The sequence below is a fragment of the Alexandromys fortis genome, unplaced genomic scaffold (assembly GCF_014885135.2).
Source record: "Alexandromys fortis isolate MF-2015 unplaced genomic scaffold, M_Fortis_MF-2015_v1.1 scaffold_65, whole genome shotgun sequence".
NCBI lineage: Eukaryota > Metazoa > Chordata > Mammalia > Rodentia > Cricetidae > Alexandromys > Alexandromys fortis.
Window position 1 is genome coordinate 521,682 of NW_026067986.1, and position 25,091 is coordinate 546,772.

The following is a 25,091-nucleotide window of genomic DNA, read 5'->3' on the forward strand; positions in this document are numbered from 1 at the left end:
AAAAGGAGGGGCAGTGATAATCTACAGCCTAGACAATTGGCCTGGGATTCATCAAGGGCAGCACCGCGGCTCTGCTTCTTTCCAGGAATTACAGACACAAGAACTGGCATCTCAAACCCCTGGAGGCTTAATGAAGAGCCCTGTTCCCAGGAGGGCTAAGGAGTGTTGGATCCAATTAAGCAAGCAGCCCTTGTAAGGTTATTCACTCCAGGAAATAAATATAAAGGAGGGTAGAAAATTTGCTCATTTCAGCTCAAAAAAAGCCATTGACAATAAAACCTCATGTGATTTGCAAGCTTTCGTTTGTGGGCTCTCCGTATCCATCCTATGCCCATAATCCATACCCATTCTCCCCTCTTCTTCCCAATATTTCCAATTTTCTGTGAGGAATTTCTCTCCCTCCCATTTTCTGTTAGATTCTTCGAATCTAGGTGATTCTGATTTCAGTGCTAGGTTGGGAACACGTGATTGCTGTAAGCCAATCAGCACTTAAATTGCCCCTGCCCCTTCTCTATTGGTTGTTTCTCAATTGGTTCTGGGTTGGGACCATCACCTATCCCAGTGGCCATTCTTAGGGTCACTAGAAGAGGACCTGGTGTGGGTAGAGCCTGGTGAGACAGAGCTGAGAAATGGAGAGAAAACAAAACAGCCCTCCCTGGTTGTGTTGTTTAGGTCATGAGAACGGTCCTCCCTAGAAGACAGAAGTCAGTCCCACTTCAAACCCTAGTTTAACCAAAGCTGATAACCTGCCCGCTCTCCATTTATTGTGTGTGCCTATCTGCACAGGAGTGCCTTGGTGCACAGATGGAGGCCGGAAGACAACTTTCGGGAGTTGGTACTTTCTTTCTACTATGTAGGTCCTGGGGATTGAACTCGGGCTTTGCAGCAATTGTCTTCCGAAACTGAGCTGCTCCAAATGTCTCGATAAAGTATCTTGTGCCTGTTTGCATGGAATTTCCCATTGTTTGTAACTGAGAGCACCTGGTCAGAAATAACTAGCAGTTGGGAATGTAGCCCAGTTGGTAGAATGATTGCCCAATAAGCACACACCCTCGGTTCAAGCCCCAGGACAGGAGAGAGAGAGAGAGAGAGAGAGAGAGAGAGAGAGAGAGAGAGAGAGAGAGGAGTGCTTGTATCTGCCATACAAGGTTTAAGGGCTAAATTGGAACACACGACCAGCGAAGCATGAAATTTCTCCGTGAAGTCTCTATCCCTCATCCATCTCAGCTCCAGGTGCCATCAGTGTTGGTCAGTGGATCACGGTCTGTTACAGTATCTGCTCAGAGGAGAATGGACGCTCTTCTGGTCCCCTAGGCTTGCCTCTGCCACCAAGGGAGGCGTGCAACTGAAGCCTCTCTTGTATTTGGAAAGCATAGGAGTTTTTCTAACAAATAACTGCAACTTGGTGATGGTTAGTTTTTGGTCAACTTTACCCAAGATAGGATCATCTGGGAAAAGGAACCCTTATTGAGAAAATACTTCCTTCGGATTGGTGTAGGTAGGTCTATGGTTGTAAGTCTATGTACCTAAGTCTTGATTAATGATTGATGTGAGAGGGTCCAGCCCACCAGAGGCATGTGGTACTGGGTGACATAAGAAATCCCAGGCAGGGAGCAGGCCAGTCAGCAGCACCCCTCCACGGCATCTGCTTCAGTTCCTGGCTACAGGTTCCTTCCCTGATTCCTACCCTGACGTCCCTTCATGATGGAGTGTGAGCTGAAGTAAACCCTTTCCTCCTCAAGCTGGTGTTGATCAGTGTTTTGGTCCCAGCAACAGACAGCAAACCAGCACGAACAGCAGTGTGAGCATTAACAGTTTGGAAGAATGGCCAGGCTTGTGAGATCAGCTTCACCTGGCTTAGACCAAGCTGTAAGGACTGGTTTTCCCTGGGGGCCACAGAGGAGATCTGTCCTGGACTTTTAGTGGCTGCCTAGATTCTTTGCCTCGTGGCCTCTCCATTTTCAAAGCATATGATTCTAAAGTCTGCTTTTAGGTCTTTTGTCACTAGCCTTTCCATAGTTAGTCCTTCTACTAAGGACGCTTGTGTTATGGTTATATAGTCATATATAGATAGTCCACACAGATTAATTTGGGAATCATCTACCCGTCTGTGATGGTCAATATTGATGGTGGAGCTGGGTTGGGGGTGCACGCCTGTAATCACAGCACTTGGGAGAGCAAAAGCAGGAGGGTCAGCAGTTCAAGGCCAGCCTTGGGTGCTGGGGTGGCTGTTCTTAGTTGTCAGCTTGACTGTATCTGGAACACACTGCAGTCCAGGGATGGATCACGCTTGTGTTCCGAATCTTGAGGCAAGAAGATGACACGCTTTTGATCTGGATCTTGAGACGGGATGACAGGCGCCCTATAAGTCATTCCAATAAGTCCCCCCCACACACACACACGAGAGAGAGAGAGAGAGAGAGAGAGAGAGAGAGAGAGAGAGAGAGAGAGATTCATTCTATAAGTTCTGTAACTCTAGAAAACCCTGACCAATACAGTCATATAGTGAGTTTGAGGCCAGTCTAGGCTACAAGAGGCTCAGTTCCAGCCATGCCCACCATTCTAACCACTCCCACTGTTATGTTCTAGCCACTCCCACCTCTCTTGACAGCATCTAGAACCACTTAGGAGACAAAGCTCTGAACACGTCAGTGAGAGAGTTTTTCTAGCCTGGGTAAACCGAGGAAGAAAGACCCGCCCTAAATGTGGGTGGCACCATCTGTGGGCTGGAGTCCTAGACTGAGATAGAAAAGAAGAAGCAAACTGAGCAGAAATCTACGTTGTCTCTGCAACCGCCTCACACTCCTCCCTGGACCTTCCCTGCTGTCCTGGATTGCGCTCACACCTGTGAGCCAAAATAAATCCTTCTGTCCTTAACAAGATAGGAATGAATACACCGTTAAGATCCTTGACACAGTGACGTCTGCCCAAATCCCTTCTGTCATCAGAGGTAGCGTTCCAGCCTCTGGGGATTAGGACCTGAGTGTCCTTGGGCGGCATTATAGAGTCTTCCCCAGGACTGCTGCAAGTCATGGGGAAGCCTAGTTGGTCCAAGACACACTCAGGAACTATTTTCCTTTGCTTTAGTGATGGCTATGCCCCCAGAGATGACAAAATACACTTTTCTTCAAAGGGCTCCTTGACTGCCTGTGAGTTGTTTTTTTGTTGTTAGTGGACTAACCACGGCCATTTGTCAAAGGCAGAGAGCAATAAAAGTCCTGGCCACGTTTATCTTTCCTTCTCTAGGATGTAGGTTTGGGCACAATACTGCTGCTTGCCCTGGAGTAGCCTTCACTCACACACACGAAGCTGGTGAGCTCTTAGAGTTGTTGGACTTGGCTTTGCTCCATCCATTCCCAGGAAGGGGTAAGGAGCTCTCTCCGAGTCTTTAAAATCATTTCGCTCCTTGCGTTGTGGGATGGGCAGTCATTTGAGCCTGTGGTAGGTATCCAAACTCCAGGAAGGACTTTCTCACACAGCCTGTCTGGGCTCCACCAGAGAAGGGCATTATGTCAATGAAAACAGTAAGACCACGGTGTCCTGCAGGCTGGAGCTTTGTTCATCCAGATCCCACAGACTCCACAGTCCTGTCTGGGCACCTTCATTGTGCCAGGACAGTCTCTTGGGACTCTGCACAAGCAACACAGCTCTCTCTCTCTCAGAGGAGTGACAGATGGCTTCAGAGAATCCTCCCCTCTAGGGGACAGAGGAGAGGGAAAAGAAAATTCTGCTTAAACTGTGAAAGTAGAAGGTACCTCTTGCTGGGATCAGGATTAAATTGAGATGTTGCTGTGGGTGTTATTTTTGGGTGACAGTGTGAGCTAGCATCAATTTTTAATAGCAAGAAGGATGTGCATGTTCTAACTACCTCTAAATAGAGCTAGGAGGAATCACCCGAGATAGTGGAAAGTAGCATTTTTAAGTGTATTTTTTGATGGGCGTGTGTAAGTTTGCAGTATTCATATAATATCTTCATATGGGTAGAAGTGAGCATCACACTCTGGCAATTCACGCTAATTAAGTGGGAGCCTTAAGTGAGAGGCCTGAATTACTGTTTATTTAAAAAAAAAGTGTGGTTTTATTATTTTTAAGAGCTTTGAGTAGCAAAGCTAACAAGGCGTTGCCTAGGAGATATACTTACGGATTTATTCTTGAGGTAGCAGAAATGGCTCCAATTTAGAATTCCGCTGTTGGAGGCAGGGTCTGCAAATGGAAGGTGTGTTCTTACTGCAGGTGGGGGCATGTTGCAGGGTTTTGATTCACAGGAAACAAAAAGCACCAACTTGTTTGGTGTTAATTGTCGCTGAGCTTCTGCCATGTGCATACACACACACACACACACACACAGAGCACAGATAGAGACTGCAAATAACACACACGAGAGAGAGAGAGAGAGAGAGAGAGAGAGAGAGAGAGAGAGAGATACTTCTACACCGTAACAGTGATAACGTTTTGGAGCAGAACACCTCTCAGTCATCTGGTCAACCCAGGAGAAGCTTGAAGGCCTGAGTAGTGAGTACAGAGGTGGCTTATGGAGTTGTGCATTGTAGGGTGAAGGAAGGGGAGCTGGGTGTGAATCTCTGCCTTAAAGACCAGGTCCCTTTTCCTGGTTCCTGTTAGGATTCACAACCACCTTAGGGATGGTGGGGGGAGAAACAGGTACGTAAGGAAGAAGGGTTAGAGCAAGATTCGGATTTGGAGTGAGACACCCTTGGCCCCCAACTAAGGTAGCCATAGCAGCAATTGTCACGTGGTCAGGGCTGCTCCATGCTGGTTTTTCTAAGCTCCAGACGCGGGTTGACTCATTTGATCTTCAGGTCAGGTTCTTTAAGTAGGTACTATGAATTAGCACCATTACCACGAGTGAGGGAACTGAGGTAAGGAGTAAGAGCAACCGTGCCAAAACTTACATCGAAGCATTTCGAATTCAGAGGCCCTTCCGTCCAATGCCATAACCATTTTTTTTTCTATTCCAGAGCCTTCGAATAGGTGGTACAAAATATTGGTCCACCAGTCAGTGGGTGCCCAGGGAAAGTGGAGAATGGCTGAAACCACTTGAATGGTTCCCCAAAAAAGTGTGAGGTATTTTCCCCGAGGGTACCTGTCCTATTGTATTGTCATTTGTTCTGGGTGCCCTAATATGAGAAGGGCTGGGACTCGAAGTTCTGTTCTGTGATCCAGTCTTGATACTGATGAAATCTGTTTCTGCACTCTGCCACCTGGCCAGCTTAAGATGAAGTATCTAGGGGGTCTTGACTTAGCCTCCCAGATCTACCTCTTTGTCTCCTAAACATAGAGAAGGCCCAAGTGCATCCAGATACATGCAAATCCGTCATCTACCAGAAAGGCTTCCAAAGTTTGCATCTGGGAGTAAGTCAGTGGCTCCCTGTGTATACAAAAGATCAGACTTGGAAAAAAAACATTTGCCACGCCAGCCCGAGGACCTGAAACTGATTCCTGGAACCTACTTTGGAAAAACAGAACCAACTCCTGAAAACTGTCTTTTGATCTCTCTGAAGCTGTGATGAGCCTGCCTATATATACCTCTCTCTCTCTCTCTCTCTCTCTCTCTCTCTCTCTCTCTCTCACACACACACACACACACACAAAAGTAAAATAACTAAAAAAAAAAGACAACAGCATCTAACCCAATAAGAGGGCTGGGAGTGTTGGTGCCCACCTGACGTCCCAACTCACTATTCAGAAGGCTGAAGCAGGAGAGTCCAGAGTTCAAGGCCAGCCCAGACAAAACAGACTGTGCAGTGAGACCCTGCCTCCACAAACAAAAAAATAAACAAAGACATTCTAAAGAAGGCACCAGCTTTGAGCCACAGAACCCGAAGTGGAGGGTGAGTTCCTCTTCAGGCGTCTCCACCCGTCATTCAGGGAAGCTGGGTTGGCTCAGGGAAGGCCATGATCTGTTCCTTGAATGAGAACTACCTGTTCCAAGATGTCGGGGTTAAAGGAGTCGGCAATTATGAGCTTATGAGATAATGACATGTGTGTTTAGTGTGATTGGCAAATTATACCATAGGAATTTTTTTTTGAGATTCAGAGTGGACTATTTTTCCCATATAAACTTACTGCCTCAGGAAACCTGTGGTTAAAATTATAAATTACCAGGAAACTTCAAATTTGCCCTAGAGAGCCAAAATAGAAATACAAGAAGCATTGTTGAAATCATCCCAAATTGTAAGCAATGGTTATTCAATTAAAAATAAGTTAGTTCCACTTTGTGTTTATATATTTTTCCCTTAGCTGGAGGCTCAAAGGGAGTTCTTCTAACCCTGGTCTTCATTCTTGTCTCCACAGCACTCTATGCTGGCCTGCTCACCAGGTAATCACTTGCTTTGTTTTGAAACAGGGTCTTGTCCTATAGCCCAGGCTGGCCTCAGTGACAATCCTCTCGCCCCAGTTTCTTTCTTTCTTTTTTTTAAAAGGTTTATTTATTAATTATGTATACAGCATCTACCTACATGTATCCCTGAAAGTCAGAAGAGGGTATCAGATCTTATTACAGATGGCTGTGAGCCACCATGTGGTTGCTGGGAATTGAACTCAGGACCTCTAGAAGAGCAGTCAGTGCTCTTAACCCCTGAGCCATCTCTCCAGCCCCTACCCCCAGTTTCTGAGTGCTGGGAATTTAGTACGAGCCACCATTCCCCCAGCTCATAGCAGCTGAGCTTTTCTCTACACATCTCTGAAAATACAGCCTTCTCTCCTTTAGTCTTCTTGGTTTTCATGATCAGAAAGTCCCTTCTAATGTCTGCTCAGAGCCTTCCCGCTATGGTTTAAACTTATTTGTTGTGTATGTGTATACGTGTCCACCCATGTATGGTGTTGTTCAGATCTTTATTAGACCAATCATGTGCCTTAGGCAGGCAAGGTGAAACAGCAACACATCTCTACATAATTAAACACACATCTTTATATTGTTAAAGAAATATAGCATAACCAAATGTAACACACCTTTACACACAGTAATATTCTGCAGCATAAAACAAGTGTAACACAGCTTTACATAGCTAAAGTAATTTCCACAACAATCTCTGAAAGGCAGTGTTGTCTCTGTGGATTCTAAAGTTGCCACCGTTCACAGTTCTGATCTGTAGAGTCACAGATTTGGCCAGTGTCTGGCCTTCTGGAAACAGAAACGTGAATTCTCTGTTCATCATCCAGGACACACAGATCTGCAGGAAGAAGAGGTGCCCTTCAGGAAGGATGAGATAGGTCTCATACACTGCAGGCTGGCCCAGCACTTTGGGCATCTCAGTGGGCCCTTCTGAGCCCCACACCGTCCTTTGGTAAGGACAGCAACCGTCTCACAGAGACTCATAGGATGATGCTAAGATCAAACAAGGCTTAGAGTTGGGGCTGTAGCTCGGTGGTAGGACACTTAAGCCTATCGTGTATGAGGGCTTGGCTTTGATTCTTGGTGCCCACACATGTACACACACACACACACACACTCACACACACAAGATTGGGGGGTAAGGTTAAGTGGAACAAAATGGCTGGCTCTCTAGCTGGTTTAGAAGTGGGACTGAGTTTAGGATACAGCCACCCATTGGTGGGCTACTTCCTATAGAGTTAAAGAGTGTTGTGCCTCTAACCTTGCCGCCACCTCCCCTTGACTTTACATCACCACGGCTTCAATGTATGTGGAAGAAAAAGATGCATTATCTTGGTCCCACCAAGACAATGCAGGACTTCAAAGCACTAAGTCCCATTTCCAGGAGGCCAGCATTCCAGGCTAAACTCCCAAGCTTAACCCGGAAGACCAGGCTAACACGTCACGCTGAGGTACTGTGCCACCAAGAGGAAACTAAGCCGTTTATTTCACCTTTGAGAGATCAGGATGAGGAGATAACAGCTAGATTTCCTAAGAGGAACCAGTTTCTACTGGCACGCTAAGCAGATTCCCTCTGCCGTAATCCTACCGCTAACCTCAGGTAACCTGCCTGATGGAACAGTCTCTTCCTAGTGTTCTGCCTCCCTGCCCTGCCTTACAAGGCAAGTAACTTTGAAATGACCAATCTCTTGTTTGCTTTCAGTTGTTCCTTCCTTCAGTCCTTTTCTGCCGGGAGAGCCAGCCTCCTCTGCTCAGCTCAGGGAACACTCATTCTGTTCTGTGAAAGAAAGTGTTACTCAATCTTACACTAAGAAATAAAGCCAATTATCTTTAAGCTGAATTATTGCCATTTGGTCCTTTGGCAGTCCCTACTGCCGTGATTCCTGTGGAGGAAAACCAGTCGACAGTTGACAGATGTCCATTAATATGGGGATTATTGTTATTATTATTTTTGCCCTGGGATGAGTAAACCCTTGATGGCAGTTTCTGTATTATCATAGGTACAGTAGGAAATTCCCTCTCAGATACCTGGGCCCTGGAGAGAGTAATGGGGAGGGGTGCTGTAGGAGAACAATGCTTCCCAGATCCTCATGGGCAGTAGGGACTTTGGAGTGAGAAAAAAAGCTTAAAACTTGATTTGCCATTTGTAAACAGTCTGCCTTTGGGCACCTGGCGTAGCACGAGGTTGCGCTTTCGTTTCCGGGCCACCCAGACCCGAATAAACAGTCAAGAGCTGTATTAATTACAACACTGTTTGGCCAATGGCTCAGGTATATTCCTAGCTAGTGCTTACATCTTAAATTAACCCATTTCTGTTAGTCTCTGTATCACCACGAGGCTGCAGCTTATCGGTTATGTTCTGGCATCTTTCTCCTTCAGCAACGACATGGTGTCTCCTTGACTCCTCTCTCTCTCTCTCTCTCTCTCTCTCTCTCTCTCTCTCTCTCTCTCTCTCTGTTCAGATTTCCCACCTGGCTTTACTCTACTAAGCCATTGGCCGAAACAGCTTTATTCATCAACCAATAAAAGCAACACATATACAGAAGGAGCACCCACATCAACCTGGTCTACCACTACTGAAGTGCCTCCTTTCTTTTCTTCTCCGGAAAACAAACAGCACACAGAGATGCTGTGCTGGCCTTCTCTTCTGGTTTGTAAAGATGGACAGCCTGTTACTTTATCCTCAGATTCAGCAGTGAGCACAGCAGCACCTCATCTCCATGTCGAAAGACCTCTGGTCCTTCCAGGCCGTGGGCCATTCCCTTCCTTTTCAATACTGTGTGTGCCTGCACACTGCATGGCGCCCAGCCAGCGGAACTGTCATGACACAAACCTCTTCAAACTCAAAAAGCTTTTAATCAACTCACACGAGAGAAGACAGAAAAGAAAGACCACAGAACGCAAGCAGGGTGAGTGGGGTGCAAGGGCCCACTCAGGAGGGATTAACCCCTTTGACTCTCCCTCCCCAAAAGAAGCAAGAGGGGAGTGGAGGTGGGACTGGAAGGAGACACGCACTTTGGAGGCCCAGACATCTATTTTTAAACTCAACCCAGCCTTGATTTGATGTTACACGTTCCTTTAGCGCTCAGCCGTCCGGCAAGTGTGACTTCCTCTGTCCCCAGGAAGTAGAGGGACAGCTGTTTTCCTCCTGAGGCCTCCAGAACCAGAAGGCCAACATGACGGGTGTGCAGTTTCACACCCGAGGCGTCTACCATAAGGGGACGGAGGGGCAGACAGAAGGAAAACATCCCCTGCTCCGCAGGGGTGGCCTCCTGCTCCATGGGAGGGTTGGGAACCAGCCAGGCTGGAGACCAGAGCCAGGGGAGAGATGGGTGTTACTGTGTGGGAAGAGCCAAGAACAAATGTGGGTGAAGGGGTAAGAGCTGTATGGCAGTGTCTCCTCGGCAACCACGAGGTGCAGGTCTGTGCAAGATGACCTGTGTGCACTCTTTCTTACCTCAAGGTCAGTATGGATCCGTATAAACAACCTGGGCGGGCTCAAGCAGAGATTTTGCTCTTGCTATTGTTTTGACTCAGTGTGAAGATTCTTGGTATTTAAATCATTACTTATGGTTAAAAAAAGTTTTCCTAAGCTACTCAGTCAAACATGAGATTAACAATAACGCTCTGCCCATATGATTTCTGGCTTATTTGGTCACCCAGCCTTGTGGGATGGATAACATTGGTCCCCTTAGCTAGCAGGGAGATAGGGGTTGTGTGAGCTGAATTGGTTGAAGTTTTATCCCTAGGAAAAGGCAAAGTTAGAACCCAAATTTGGGCCTTTTGACGCCAAGTTTCTTTCCAGCCCTGGTTTTCTTTCACTCTTCTGACCCGGACCATTCAGAGGAATCCGTTCATCAGGCCAGATGCAGCCTCTGGCACTGACAATCCCAGCTCAACCTGGAAGGACTTAACATTTAGGGGTCGATAGGTAACAATAGGAGCCCCCCCCAACCCCACTCTCAGGGTTCTGCCCCTACTCCCTTCCCTCTTACTTTGGGGTCTGTCTCTTTCTGGAAAAGGTTTGAGGTGGCCTCAGAGAGGGCACCACTCAACTCTGGCTTCTCTGAGGGAGAGCTTGGCATTCTTTAGGAACCCCCTCCCTGCCAGGGGTGTTCATCACATCTCCTCCCTGTGCCAATAAAATGACCCATTTAGGACAGATTTTCCTGATTAACAAGCTTCTTACTAAATGGCTTCAGCTGTGCTTGCTGATTTATAGGCTCAGCGAATGTTGCTCAACTGTGGTCCTCCTCATTTGTCCAAGATTCTCTGTGAATCATCACTGTCCTGGTTGATACGGTGGCAGGACACAGGCACCCCACAAGGCATCTCCAGAGGGGTTTCTCTCTTTCTTCTAAAATTCTTATTATGGAAATATCCAAGCAAAAAATTCAAAAATGATATGATAAGACCCTTTATAAGCCAGACAGTGATGGCAAACACCTTTAATCTCAGCACTGGGGAGGCAGAGGCAGGCAGATCTGAGTTTGAGGCCAGCCTGGTCTACAGAGCGAGTTCTGGAACAGCCAGGACTACATGGAAAAACTCTGTCTGGAAAAAAAAAAAAACAAAAACAAAACAACCAGAAAACAACAACAAAACCCTTTATAAACTGTCACCTGCCAGTTGTATTTGACACACTTACCACTGCTTCCCAAATTGATACCCTACTGAGATTATTTGAGGTATTCATTTAACCCATGGGTTTTTCACAGTGTTTTCTAAATAATGAAGGCTATCTGGACTTTCCATAACCACAAAACTATTATTCCATCTAAAAATATCAACAATAATTCCAAATGTTATCTGCTATTTCTACCCAGTCTCTAAAATTTCCTGGTTGACTAATAAATGTCTTCTTGCATTTAATTAATTTAAGTCAAAGTCCCATAATCCCATGGAGCTGTAACCCTTTAGTCCCTGCACTGAGAAGGTGGGGAGCAGGAACATGGGTTTGAGGACCACCCGGCTACAAAGTTTTGTCTAAACAAACAAACAAAATCCAGTCATTTGCCAATTACATTTATTTAATATGATGACTCATGTGATTTAATAATAATAATAATACAAGTTTCTCTTTTCTCCTTTTTATTTCTCCCTTGCTTCCAGGGTCATCTTGATGCAGATGTCACCAAAATGTGTGTTTACAAAACATCCTGATCCAGGGAGGGGTTACTCCCATGGGCATTGCCCTAGCCCATAGGCCTGTGCATCTCGTCCCTAGGGATTCTGTAAGGAGGCCAAATCATCTTAGCCCAAACTGGTTGCACAGTCCCAGGGCACTGAGTGGTTACCTACCCACTCCTGTGTTTGCCATGAGGTGGTGGGATCTGCTCGCTGAGGTCTTTATTTCATGAATGAGAAAATGGGCAGATAGCTGTTACTTCTCATCCTGGTGAGTGGGATTGGGTACCAGCCATCTGAAGACCGCATCTGTTTGCATGACCTTGGCGGGCTCTTGCCTAACCATGCAGGTTCTCACTTACTGCCAGGGGCCTCCTGAGGGCTCCAGATTCCTCTCAAGGGACCCTTCTGGGGAAGGCTGAGCAGGAGCCCTGGGAAAAGGTTGTGACCAGGAAGAAGTTGAAGGGAGAGGCCTTCAGGGACCTTGTGAGCATCTATGGAGCCCTATTGTCTGAGCTGGCCTTGCTGCTATCCAGAAGGAAGGCAGTGAACAGGGCTCCCCTCCTTTCCCTTGTCTCAAGTCTACACAAACCTTGATTACCAGGCATTGTCAAGCCTACACAAATACCATGTCCACATGTCCTGAGATTCGTGGCACGCATTCAACACAGCTGCTTGGCTAACACGCCAGCCCCACTAGTAAGCACTCCTACAAGTCACACGCGAGCGTGCACACACACGCGAACACATTGCATACACACACACCCTTTCCTGTGTTGAATCAACTCAGACTCTAGACTCCAGATCAGACGGTTCCCAACCTTCCTAATGTTGTGACCTTTTAATAAAGTTCCTCCTGTTGTGGTGACCACCAACCATAAAATTATTCTTGTTGCTACTTCATAACTGTAATCTTGCTGTTGTTATGAATCATAATGTAAATATCTGTGTTTTCCGATAATCTTGGGTGACCCCTGTGAAAGGGTTGTTTGAGCCCCTAAAGGGATCGTGATTCATATGTTGAGAACCGCTGCTTTAGACTCTTTAGAATGTAGGGTAGGAAGAGGAAGGAAGGCTGTGTTTGTCTTGGTGGCAGTCACTACAAAAGACTTCCAGTGGAAAGGCTGTTCCTTCATCATCCATCCATCCATCCATCCATCCATCCATCCATCCATCCGCCCATCCATCCAGATTTGGCAGATTTTCTTTTTTATAGTTTCAAGACAGGGTCTCATTGTGTCGTTCTGGGTTGTTCTGGAACTCACTCTGTAGACCAGGCCGGCCTTGAACTTACCTGCCTCTGCCTCCCCGAGTGCTGGAATTAAAGTCATGTGCCATTACACCCAGCTACTGACAGATTTTCTTAAACCTTGGAAAAGAGAAAAAGCTTTGGAGTACCCGGTGAGGAACTGGGGTATCTGGCTGGGTCTGCTGCGTTGGTGAGTGAAGTCAGTGTGTGCAGAAGGTATCGCAGGGCAAGGAGCAGGTTGGTTAGGTACCACTGAATCGGTGTCTCTCTCCGAGAGGCTCTCATCAGCTAGCAAGACTGTTATTAGCAAGATAATCAATCCAGTTTCCTTCCTCCATGGCTGAAAGAGGACTGACTGCCTTGGCTCTCCAGCTCCAACTTCCCTGCTGGGTCTCAGGCTGGCTAAAACTCTTTACCCCTCTCCTAGAATTCATATCAAAGCCTTAGCCCCTCCCCTCAGCCCCAGGGTTCATTAGGAGGCATTTATTTCTTTCTGCATATTCTGGGAGGGCCACTTGATTCGCAATGCAAATTGCTTGGCTGTAATTTCAACTCTTCCCTCCCTGCTCAGGGGGAGATTTCGCAGGGTCATTAAAAATATATGATCGCCTCCAAAATAGCCACGGCAACAGCTGCTCCGCTGTGCTGGGCCAGGTGCTGGTGTCGAAGGTCACCGAATGATGTGGGGTGGATATAGGGGCAAACGGTGCCAAGCCCTCACTGCCTCCTGCGCCAGCATCTGGGCTCCAGATCATGGGGTTGGTGGCCTGGCTCAGGCCAGTCTGGGACTCACCGTCATCTGCCTTATGCTGTTATGGGAGAGAAAAGTGGGTGTTTCTGTCTCTGAGTCTATGGCTTTCTCCTCCACAAGGATGGGGGATGAACCAGGGGCTGGACAATAACACAGCACCTTTATTCCACTGTCCCCTCCCCAATCTTGGATACTGGAAGACACCCAGGCGAGGAAGAACTGCTTAGGTCTTTTAGTTGTGGTAAGTACCTCACTTGGTCTTTTCCTTCCCACGTCACTATGGGGAAGAAACTCCATAACAATTCAAGCTTTACCCTAAACTTGACCGATTCTGTAGATACCTGCATATTAGTAAGGGGAACAGGGCTTCTCTTAGTCACTGTTCTATTGCAGTGACCATGACCCAGGCAATTTATAAAAGAAAGCATTTAATATGGGGGGGTCACAATTCCAAAATGTTAGTTCATAACCATCTTGTCAGGAAACATGCAGCAAGCATTTGGGTGTGGTTTTGGAGCTTACATTTCATTCACATGAGAAAGAGAAAGAGAGAAACAGAGAGAGGCAGGGTGGGGTGTGTATGTGTGTGTGTGAGTGTGTATATATGTTGTGGTGTGTGTATGTATGTATGTGTGTTGTGTATGTGTGTGCACAGATATGTGTTGTGTGTGTTGTATGTGTATGTGAGTGTATATATATGTTGGGTGTGTGTACGTATATGTATATGTGTTCTCAGATATGTGGTGTGTGTGTTGTATGTGTATGCGAGTTTGTATATATGTTGTGATGTGTGTGTTGTGTATATGTGTTCTCAGATATGTGGTGTGTGTGTTGTATGTGTATGCGAGTGTGTATATATGTTGTGATGTGTGTGTTGTGTATATGTGTTCTCAGATATGTGGGGTGTGTGTGTGTGTGTGTATGGAGTCGGGGGTGTAGGGATTGATGTTGGGTGTCTTCCTTTATTGCCCTCCACATTATTTTTTGAGGTTGGAATCTCTCACTGAAACCGAAGCTCATCGATTCTGCTAGCCTGGCTGGAGTATGAGCTCCTAGGTTCACCTCCCTTCCCCCAGCCCAGCCAGGGTGACAGGGACAAAAGGACAACCTGGCTTTTCATGTGGACGCCGGGGAGCCAAACTCGTCTTACCTCTTGTGCACTATGCACGGCACTGGAGTGAACCAGCATCTCCGCAACTCCTCAGCCCCTTGAGTGTCACGTCTTACTCGTGTACAATAACATTTAAAAAGAAATAAGAAGAGTGGGTTCCATGGGGTTATCAGTTCTATGCTTTTGTTATTGTTACTGCATAGGTTAACTCCTTAAGAAGACAGACAAGGAAAAGCCAGGCGCATTTTACATGATAAATAGATTCAAAGAGATCTGAAGAATTGAAAAAACAGCGACAGACTAGACATGGTGGTGCCTGCCTATGGTACCAGTTACTCAGAAGTCTGGGGTCAGCCTGGACAACACAGCAAGATTCTGATACAGTTGCTATGGTAAAATACAATAACAATTTTTTGCCATTTTAACTACTTTCAGGTGATTGTTCTAAAGTACATTGACAATATATCTATTAATGGCTATCTTGTATAGGCAATATTCATCTCTTTCCTATAGAAAAGTCATTTTTCTCCTTCCTCTAGAATAAGCCCAGTTCTTACTGTTTCTGGAAAACGAGGTTTGATTGATCTATAATCCAAGTCCGGATCTCACTCTCTCTTTGCTCAGATGGAAAACACACCCTAAAGTCATTCCCTTCAGAGTAGGAAGGGCCAACACTATGTTTCTCTTTGGTCCCAACCGATCCTACTCAAGATTGTACCAATGTGCAGTCTGTGGACTTCAAAGGGTGAGTCACATGGGTGCTGGAGATGGGGTGATACGGCAAATGGAACTGGCCCCCCATATCAGTGAGCATTCAATAAGCCTCTGTAATCGTAACTAGTTACCCTGGTGGAGCAAGTCCTGCATGTGTAGATGAAAATTATCTGACCTTAGCAGGATAGAAACTGAGCTTCTGACCAGGTTACTCTTTGCTCCTCAGAACCCATCAATACGACACAGAAACACAGCCTCTGAACGGCTTCCCGTTCTGTCTTTGTCATGAGGCAGCTGTGTGACTTTGGGGACATCAATGAGGGGGCTTGAGCAGGTATCAGATGGGCTGCCATGGCTGCTCTCCCATCGTTTCTGCAGACATTGCTAATCAATCCGACTTCTTTTCCTAAGCCTGTCTAGAGCTGTATAAATCATAAGTACCTACATCTGAGCTGATGGTCTTTGGAGCCTCTATCAGTTCCCACGCCTGGTTTATAAGGCCTTTACTATTTCTTCCAGGGCTAACACAACAATTTTAAGAATCATAGCTATTTATTTTGTTGTGGAAACCACCATCAACAGACGTCATAAGACTCTGCTTTCCCATTCCAGGGATCCCAATGAAGTTCTCTCCTTACAAGACATACAAGACAAGAAAGTAAGTATTATATTCCAATACTCCAGAGGATAAATCTGCCTGAAAAAAAAGGTTTGGCCTAGCTACTCCACGTTCCAATCAAGACTAAAAGTTGTGACCACTGTGTAGATGGAGGTCACACATTTGTTTTCCGGCCTCCCAGACCCCAAATAATCACTCAGAAAGTTATATTAATTTCAATATGGCTTGGCCAATAGCTTATGCATATTTCTAGCTCACTCTTACGTCTTAAATTAACCCATTTCTATTAATCTGTGTATAGCTGTGTGTATGTGGCTTACCAGGCAAAGTTCCAGTGTCTGTCTCCTCCCATGGCTACATGACCTCTCTCTCTCTATATATATATCTCTTTCAGCCTGGCTATATTCTGTTACGCCATTGGCTGAAAGCAGCTTCTTTATTAACCAATGATATTCACAGCATACAGAAGGGAATCCCACATCACCACTGTTGTGACCACTTCCTGGTTCTTTTCTGGGGGAAAGAGGCAAATCTTGATATGTTAAAGGGAAATAATATGGTGTGATTTTGGGATGAAAATTAATAGGATCCTTGCACACTCCCATGGGAGTATAACATGGTGCCATGGGACCATGTCAGTTCCTCAGAATGTTAAATGTAGGCATTCCATATGACCAGAAAGTCCATTCCTAGGTATTTTATACCAAAGAGAAATGAAGGCTCACATCCACCAAAATAATTGTACAGTGTTCATAGGAGTCTTATCCACAGAAAGAGCCTGGAAACTCAACAGCTGATCAATAGATCAAGATTGTAGCCAGGAGCGATGCTATGCCTATAATCCTAGCACGCAGAGGCTAAGGCAAGAGAATGGAGCACTCTAGACCAGTGCAGGCTACATAGCAGGACCCTGACTCACAAATCAATAAAAAGAAAAGCCGCACGATAGAATAATAGTCATCCACAGAAAAGGATAAAGTTTTGTACACTCGACAACACGGGTCACCCTTGAAAATACACTCAGTGAAGGAATTCAGATTCAAAAGACCACACATTATAATACTTCACAGCTGTAAGACGTCCAGAGTAGGCAAATTTACGAAGACAGAAAAAGGATTAGTGGTTAGGGAAGACTGAAACGGGTAGAGAGGTAGTTGATAAAAAATATTCTGAAATTGACCAGCTGTGTGCGTGCATGTGTGTGTGTGTGCTTGTGCGTGTGTGTGCCTGTGCGTGTGTGTACACGTGTGTGTTTGCATGCATGTGTGTGCATGTGTGTGTAGTACTGAGAATGAACCCAGAGTTATGTATAGACTCAATAAGTACTCTACCACCCAGCTAACTATATCCCACTCCTGAGATTATTTAAAACAAATATTCTCAATCTGAAATTATTTGAAACCACTGATACTGAACCTGCAGGCATGAGTGCCCGTACATCTAAATAGGAATGCGTAACCTTTGCTTGATTTTAGACTGATGCATTTTAAAAAGCTTCTGCTTATTAACGTTGAGATAAAATCAAGTGAAGCAGCAACATTAAAACTCCTTTGCAAGCAGCTTTAGGGAGTCCTTTCCCCTTTTTCTTCTTTTGAGGCCAGGTCTGGTGTGCATCTCAGTGTAGCCCAGGCAGCTCTGAACTCTCAGTCCTCTGAGCTCAGGCTCTTGCTTCTTGTTGGGTCTCAGTCTGTGTCACCGCTCCTCTCACTGTTAAAGGACCAACCAAGAAACTGAGCCCAGATCCCAGGAAGCCAGATCATTTTCTCTCAGGTAAGGATGAAGAAAATGAATATTCAGTGAGTTAAAGGAAGAGCCCCAAACTGCACAGCCAATCGGCGACAGGCCTTCCCTGAAAGACTCTTTGCTCATGCATGTCATCAACCGAGAAGCTGACGAGAAACACCTGGAGGATTTCTGCGAGAAACCAGAGGGCGGCTACGCGTAGGGCACAGCTACTTATGCGTCATTCTGTTAGGAGAGAACAGAAACCATGCCTCGTCCCCTTTTGAAGACATTAGAACATGCTGGAATAAGTGTTCTAGCAGAACCCTGTTGCCTGTTCCTGGGCCTGAAACCTTACACACACGGCAGTCCTGGGGGCTGCCCGCCAACCAGCCTTCTGTGTATACACAGAGTAAGTGATGGTCCCATAAAACATAGATTTCTTTAATCTACCGAGGGAGGACCACGGACTAGACAGCACCAGGGCACAGCTGTCTTTACTCCAGGTCACCCAGTGTTCTTCATAATAAATGCTTTTGCTTTTGCACTTTGGATAGGAAGCATGTTACCCCCAGAACCAGACGCTGTTAATGGGTCCGCATGGCTGCGAACGCACCAGCCGGTCCAAGATTTTATAGGATCCATCACAGGACACCAGGACCCTTATTAAAAAAGAGAACATTTACAGCATTTCCCAGGGCACGATATTTTTTTTTTTTTTGAGTCAGCCCCACAGGGAGACAGCTAGGGTAAAAGATACTGTGGGCTGTTAGTTGGGGTTTGAGGGCATGGCTGCGAGGGAAAAAGTCATCAAATGGTATTTATTATGTGCTGTCCTGGGTTGACATAGTGCTTGGAGCTATCCAAGGAAAAGCTAAAACACTTGACACTTTCCCCTTAGGAGCTTCTATTTGGAGAGGGAATACTGAGGCATAAGTAAAAATTACGACTCACTTCTTCATATGTAATATGGAGTAAAATGTAATTAACTTTGATTTACAGTGTGCAGTGCAAGCCCTGATCTTCTAAAACAACCCCCTCCCACCCTGCCCCACCCTCCGTCCCCACTCCTGGCCCCTAGAAGTTCTTTTTCATTTCAACCCTTGTGTAATATCTTATCAGCTAGTCTCGGGCCCCTTTTCCTATTTAGGAAGTTGAGTTTACCAAATATAATCTTATCTTTCTCCCAGGACTGAAAATCTTGCAGCGTCCAACTGATGTTTGAAGCTGGCCCTGTGTGCTCGCTCTGTGGTGAACTGCAGAGTCAATGGGCCGGCTTTGATGTTGAAACCTGCCCTGCCTCTTCGCTAGCTGGGTGGCCTCAGAGAAACTGCTCCACCAGCCAGAGCTCTGAGTCCTAGTGAACTCATCTGTGAAATGGAGCTAGCAGCGACCACTTGTCTGGGACCGGGACTGGGGAGTGTAAACTCCCTAGCTAGCATGTGCTCTGCAGGAAGCCCCAGACCAACGATTCCTGTTCTCTTCATATCTAGACAGAAGGAGAGCACAGTATAACATGTCGGGACATAGCCTAGAAATACCAATGGCTTGCAACAAATGCTTTAGTTCCCATGCGTCTCCCCGGCTCACGGCTGACCTATCCATCCCCCTGCAGCTGAGAATACCAAATGCTGATAGCTCACAGCTGTGCTTACCCTGAGTGTTGCTCTCTGCCACCAGACACCCAGACACGGTCTCGTAAGAGGTTACACCTGCCCCAAACTGGACAAGGAGAGACAATCCCCTTTTTCTCGCTTTGGGGCAACTAGGAAGAACTACACCAGCCTGTAAGCCAGCTCCAGCCTCAGATGACCGCTCTGCAGGCTGATGTCCCCCTCTGTTGGCTTCAATATTCCTTCCAGGAGGCCTGTGGCCTCAGCCTGCTGGGTCAGCGTCTGGTTGAGAATCCAATCTAAGCCGTTCCTTAAGGGAAATTGCCGATTTCAATTGTTCTTGACATTTGATCATTTCTCCAATAAGCGATACACATAAAAACTGTTGGTGAGGGCTTGGAAAGATGACTCAGTGGTGAAGAACGTGTAAGCTTCTCTAGAGGACCCAAGTTCGGTTCCCAATGTCCATGTCAAGCAGCTCATCACCTGTAACTCCAACTCCATGTGACCCAATACCCAATTTCTGGTTTCTGGGGCACCCCCGCCACACATGTATCTTATATTCATTCTGATTATAAAGTAAAATTAGAATGTTTTAAGAATGGTGGTAAATCTCATTTCTGGTTGTTTAGATTTAATAAACCGTTTCTTATTTCTGCTTGCTGCTATAGCAATTTATCACACATTTTAATGGATTAAAACAATATAAATTTGCCATGTTATCATTCTGAAGTAAGTCTAAGTAGGCTTCACTGAGCTAAAATCAAGGACTTTTCCTTGTGTTCTGAGAGTAAGTCACATCTATGACTCTTGGCAACCCTTCTCCAGCCTCATGGCCAGCAAGAGCAGGGATCAGTTTCCCTGAGAATATTCTGCCTGCCTCAATTGCTACCCATGGACACTTCAAAGGACCATGACAAGAGGCCCAGGTGGGTGGCCTGGGACCCTCTCCCTCCTTTTCATCTCAACTGATGGACAATCATAGTTCTATCGCTAACCTTAATTAAAATGGGATTATTTGTTTTTATTTTTGTACATTAGTGTTTTGCTTGCATGTATGCATGTGTGAGGGTGTTGGAACTGGAGTTACAGACAGTTGTGAGCTGCCATGTGGGTGCTGGGAATTGAACCTGGGTCTTCTGGAAGAACAGCCAGTGTTCTTAACCGCTGAGCCATCTCTCTAGCCTTCCCCACCCCTGTCATCTCAACGAATTTCTCCTGGTCCCATAATGTAACACGGATGTCTAGGATTAGGATGTGGGCATCTTTGGGTGCCCTTAGCTTCCACACTAAAAAATTAAAAAAATAAAAAATCTAAAAATTAGCCAGTAAGACAAACCAAGTAGATAAAATCAAGTGACAACGGCCAAGAAAGCAGAAGTGACAAGATGTCGTGTAAATACCAAAAGCAGGGCCATACTGGGGTAAATGATCATGGGGGCCCTGAGATAGGGCCCAAACCCAGTGAAAACGTCCATAGGCTAGCTTAGCCAACACTCTGCCTAACTCACTGCATGTTAAGAGCTGAGATTTTGAGATAGTGGTTATGTGTGTCTGACATTAAACTGATGAATGTGGCCTGGAGGTGTAGCTCTGTTGGTAGCTTAGCATGCAGGGAATCCTGGGTTTGATACCTAGACCTTCATACATCTTAAACACACACGCTCGAAATCCCAGCACTCAGGAGACAAAGGCACAAGGACCAGAGTTCAAAGCAGTGTGGGCTACAGAGACAGTTCTAGGCTAGCCTGGGCTACATGAAACCCTTGTCTCAAAAATAGATAGAAAGGTAGGTAGATGGATGTCTGGCCACATTAAAAATACATGGAAAAGCTGACAGCTTTTACCAGAAGTTATCCAGCATTGTCTGGGCTAGGATGTCACACTAAGTTTCTAGCAAGTGAGAGACATTTTATCAAGCTGAGTGGGTGCATGAAGGAGAGATGGGTGGCTTCCTACAAGAAAGGCCACAGCTAATGCTTAATCCCTTGGAGCCCCAGAGAATCTTCATTTCCAGCTTGAGTTCAGCATCGGGGAACAGAGATGGGACAGTGCGTATGTTTGCAAAGCATCTTGGTCCAGGTGGATCCCTTTCCGCAGGGGATCTTCTTGCTCATGATTATTTTCTTAATAATTAATTTGTGCAGTATTGGGGACTGAACCTAGAGTGTTGCGCGTGCTGGGCAAACGTTCTACCACCAAGTTACATCCCTGGCCCTTTCACTTGTGTTTATAGTACCGGATAAAAGTTCAAAAGTGCAGGCCAGACACAATTCCAAAGGACACGGGGACCTCATCAATCCCCCTGCTTCAGCAGAACGGAGTGCCGGAGGCACCAGGGAAGTTCCTTGTGAATCTCTGTAAGGACACGGAAGGTATGTTTTAAATAAACATACCAGATGCAGTCCACCCCACAGGACCCTCCCTTCAAAGCCGTCTCCTCGGAAGACGAATCGCTTAGCCCAGAGATGTTGTTAAAAAAGCCCCTGGTTGCTCTCCTTTTAGACACTGCAGTGAATTCTTTGGCGTATCCTGAAGAGAGCCTGTATCTGCCCTTTGAAGACGGATTTGATTTTTAACAGCAGCCAAAATTCATTCAGATCAAAGCCTGGGAACTTAGGTGTACAATCAAGTTGAGGAATTACCATTTTGGAGTAAGTGATGAAGATGGTAAAATTTGAATAGGAGAACTTTCTTCGTAGGAGGTTTGTGGGGACCAAAGAGCAGGGACAACAGAGGCTTTGCTAGGACAAACTGGTAGGTTTTGAAGCAATTTTTTTTACAAGACGATACATGCGTGAAAGTAGCGGGTTTTTAGAATTTATTTCTTTTGAAAAGCTGTCCTCTCAGAGGCGCCCTATCTCAGAGCGTTTGGAAGCAGGAACTTTGGAGTCAGCCTGGAATCTTCGTCTCCACGCAAGCTGCCTAGCATAGTTGAGCATCCCTATCGCTGTCTGAAAAGGAAGATTGTCGCATTCACCGCATCACAGGACAGCTGCATATGGTACATAACGTCATCCGTGTAAAGCAGACAGCCACACGGGTGAAGTACCCGGTCTATATTACATGATCTGTAGAAAGTGCACAGTCGATAGTGGTTATTGTTTTTACCCCTGGTCACACTGTGTATGCACACCTGACCATGATATAGACTGTATTTGTGGTCTGGGTCATAGTCCTAATAACAATTGCTGACCAGATCCCCTTGATGGCTCGGCTCCTCTCAAGTCTCGCGGGAAGCCCTTAGAAGTAGGTGCTAATTATCAGGCCCATATTTACAGGTGAAGAAGTTTAGAACTAACCTATCCAAAGGCTTCCAGCCAAGAAGCTATTGGTGCCTTAGTCCTTTCTACACATAGGCTCTTGCTGTCTAGATGGAAGGCTTCCAGTGTAGACAGCAAGATAGACTTGCTGTGACCGTGACTCCTACTTATGTCTGATGTGGCCCAGAGAAGGTGACGAGCCGCATGTAGCACCGAGCTGATTCTTGGGCTCAGCCGAAACCAAATGAGATTGAAAACCTGGGACATAACTTGAGCACGATGCATGCTTTTGGTCATCCACCACCTCCTCCTGAGGCACACACACCCTGCTGGTGCTGGGAGATAGTGTTCCAGGCTGTTCTGAAAGCCTTTGGTGATAACCTAAGTATGAAACACAGCCTCCATGATAGCAACGAGTTCTTCTAAAAGCAGGCAAAGTGTTCCTATCAGATCGTGGCTAGATTCCAGTGGAAGTAGAGGAGGTGACAGACAAGAACACTTTACGCTGCTCCTCAGCCTACAAGTTGACACTATGATCATGTACTTTTCCTGACACACGTTCCTGGAGAGCGCCTTGTTATCTCAGGCTGGGGTTGCCTGCTGACCTCCACGCTAACCTGGGGCAATCTCCCCTATAGGACTTTCTCACGTTGCCATGTTAAGTCTGAATGGCCGGAGGAAGCCTAACAGGGTTTGGAGTTTGGTGTCTGGCTGGTCTGGATTCCTTTTCTTTTTTTCTTTTCTTTTCTTTTATCTTTCTTTCTTTCTTTTTTTTTTTTTTTTAAGACAGGGTTTCTCTGTAGCTTTGGAGCCTGTCCTGGAACTAGCTCTTGTAGCCCAGGCTGGTCTCGAACTCAACAGAGATCCACCTGTGTTGGGATGAGCAGCAGGCTGCGTTCCCAGCGCCCAGCTGCCCGCATGGTTAGCTTTACCTGAAATAATTACACGGAAACTGTATTCTTTTTAACACTGCTTGGCCCATTAGTTCCAGCCTCTTATTGGCTAGCTCTTACATATTGATCTAACCCATTTCTAATATTCTGTGTAGCATCACGAGCTGGCTTACCAGGAAAGATCTTAACCTGCGTCTGTCTGGAGTGGGAGAATCATGGCGACTCTGACTCGGCTTCTTTCTCACAGCATTCTGTTCTGTTTACTCCGCCTATGTAAATTCTACCCTATCAGAGGGCCAAGCAGTTTCTTTATTAATTAACCAATGAAAGCAAAAGATAAGATACAAGACCCACCTCCATCACACCTGCCCCTGCCTCCCGAGTGCTGGGATTAAAGGCATGTGCCACCACCACCCGGCTAGGATTCGTTTTCTTGTGTGCATTCGTTTTTCTTTCATCTGTTCCCAAGGTAAATTGGTGCTGGGCTGTTCTGGAGGTAGCCTTCAGAACACCCGGGAATGACTCGATCTTCAGGATGTATCTACTGAGGACTTTGGTTTCTGAAGAGATTTATCTACGTGGGCACATTGATTTGTCCTTCACGATTGTTGGAATTACACATGTTGATGGCTACCTCTGTGCCTTCTGTCTACCTCGAGAAGGGGCAGAGCTTCAGAAATGACAATGCATCTTAGATAAAAGGTGCACAAGGAATTGCCCAGTCTGGAATTGACAGTATTCCCTGGTGCCTCCAGGATCTTTTCCCCCAAATTTGTCTTTGTCTCCCAAGTTCTCATGTGAAAATCCAGGGGCTCCCCGGTTGTGTCACGGCCCCCCTTACATTATTTTCAGTGCCATGTTTTACAGACCCAGAGTTGGGGCTTTGCAGCACCAGCCTCTAACTAAGAAATATGGTAGCCATAGCTACCTATGCAGTTCAAGGCTAGCCTGTGCTATGCGAGACTTTTGCTCAAAACAAACAAAGGAAGCAGAGCTGGGGATGTTGCTCAACTGTAGAATGCTTGCTTAGCTTGCACAAAATCCTGGGTTCAATTCCCAGCATGCATCAAGTGGCTAGAAAACACCACTTCCAGTTCAAGACCAGACTAGGATATGTGAAACACTATCTCAGAGAACAAACCAAAAATCAGAGCCGAAAAGAAAAAATAATAAAAATAGGGGCTAGAGAGTTGATCCAGTGGTTTCGAGTGAGGACCCAGGCTAGATTCCCAGCACCCACAGGATGGCTCACAACCATTCCCTAGTCCAATTCCAGGCGATCTGATGCCCTCTTCTGACGTTCCTGGACACATATGTGGTACACATAGACGTACATTCAGACAAAACACTCATACACATAAGATAAATTAACCAGCCATTTTAAATTCAGATAAATAATTCTGTCTACAAACACCGTTGTTTTAGAGACAGTGTCCACTGCATAGCCCAAGCTGGCTTGGCTCTTACCGTCCTCTTTCCTTTGACTCTTGAAGTTCTGGAATGCCGCTACCACACCGGATCAGAAATTTTCTATTAAGTGTTAAAAATAAGGTGGTCTGTCCTAGCTCACACGCTCACCACCAGTACATGAGACTCTTTAAGGAAGGTCTCTAAAGTTCTACCCAATGGGTATGATTCCTAAGAGTGCCAAATGTGTGAGTCTTTTATTCCTCCCAA

General features: G+C 46.0%; 1 long non-coding RNA gene across 1 annotated transcript in view; it reads left to right on the top strand.

Annotated features, from left to right (window-relative positions):
• The window catches only part of LOC126511838 (uncharacterized), a 44,268-nt gene extending 24,471 nt beyond the window's left edge, over positions 1–19,797 (top strand). The window contains exons 5-7 of the long non-coding RNA XR_007594791.1: positions 15,917–15,962; positions 17,640–18,057; positions 18,836–19,797. This is a non-coding gene — a long non-coding RNA (uncharacterized lncRNA). The remainder of the gene's footprint in view (positions 1–15,916; positions 15,963–17,639; positions 18,058–18,835) is intronic.
• The last annotated feature ends 5,294 nt before the right edge of the window (positions 19,798–25,091 follow it).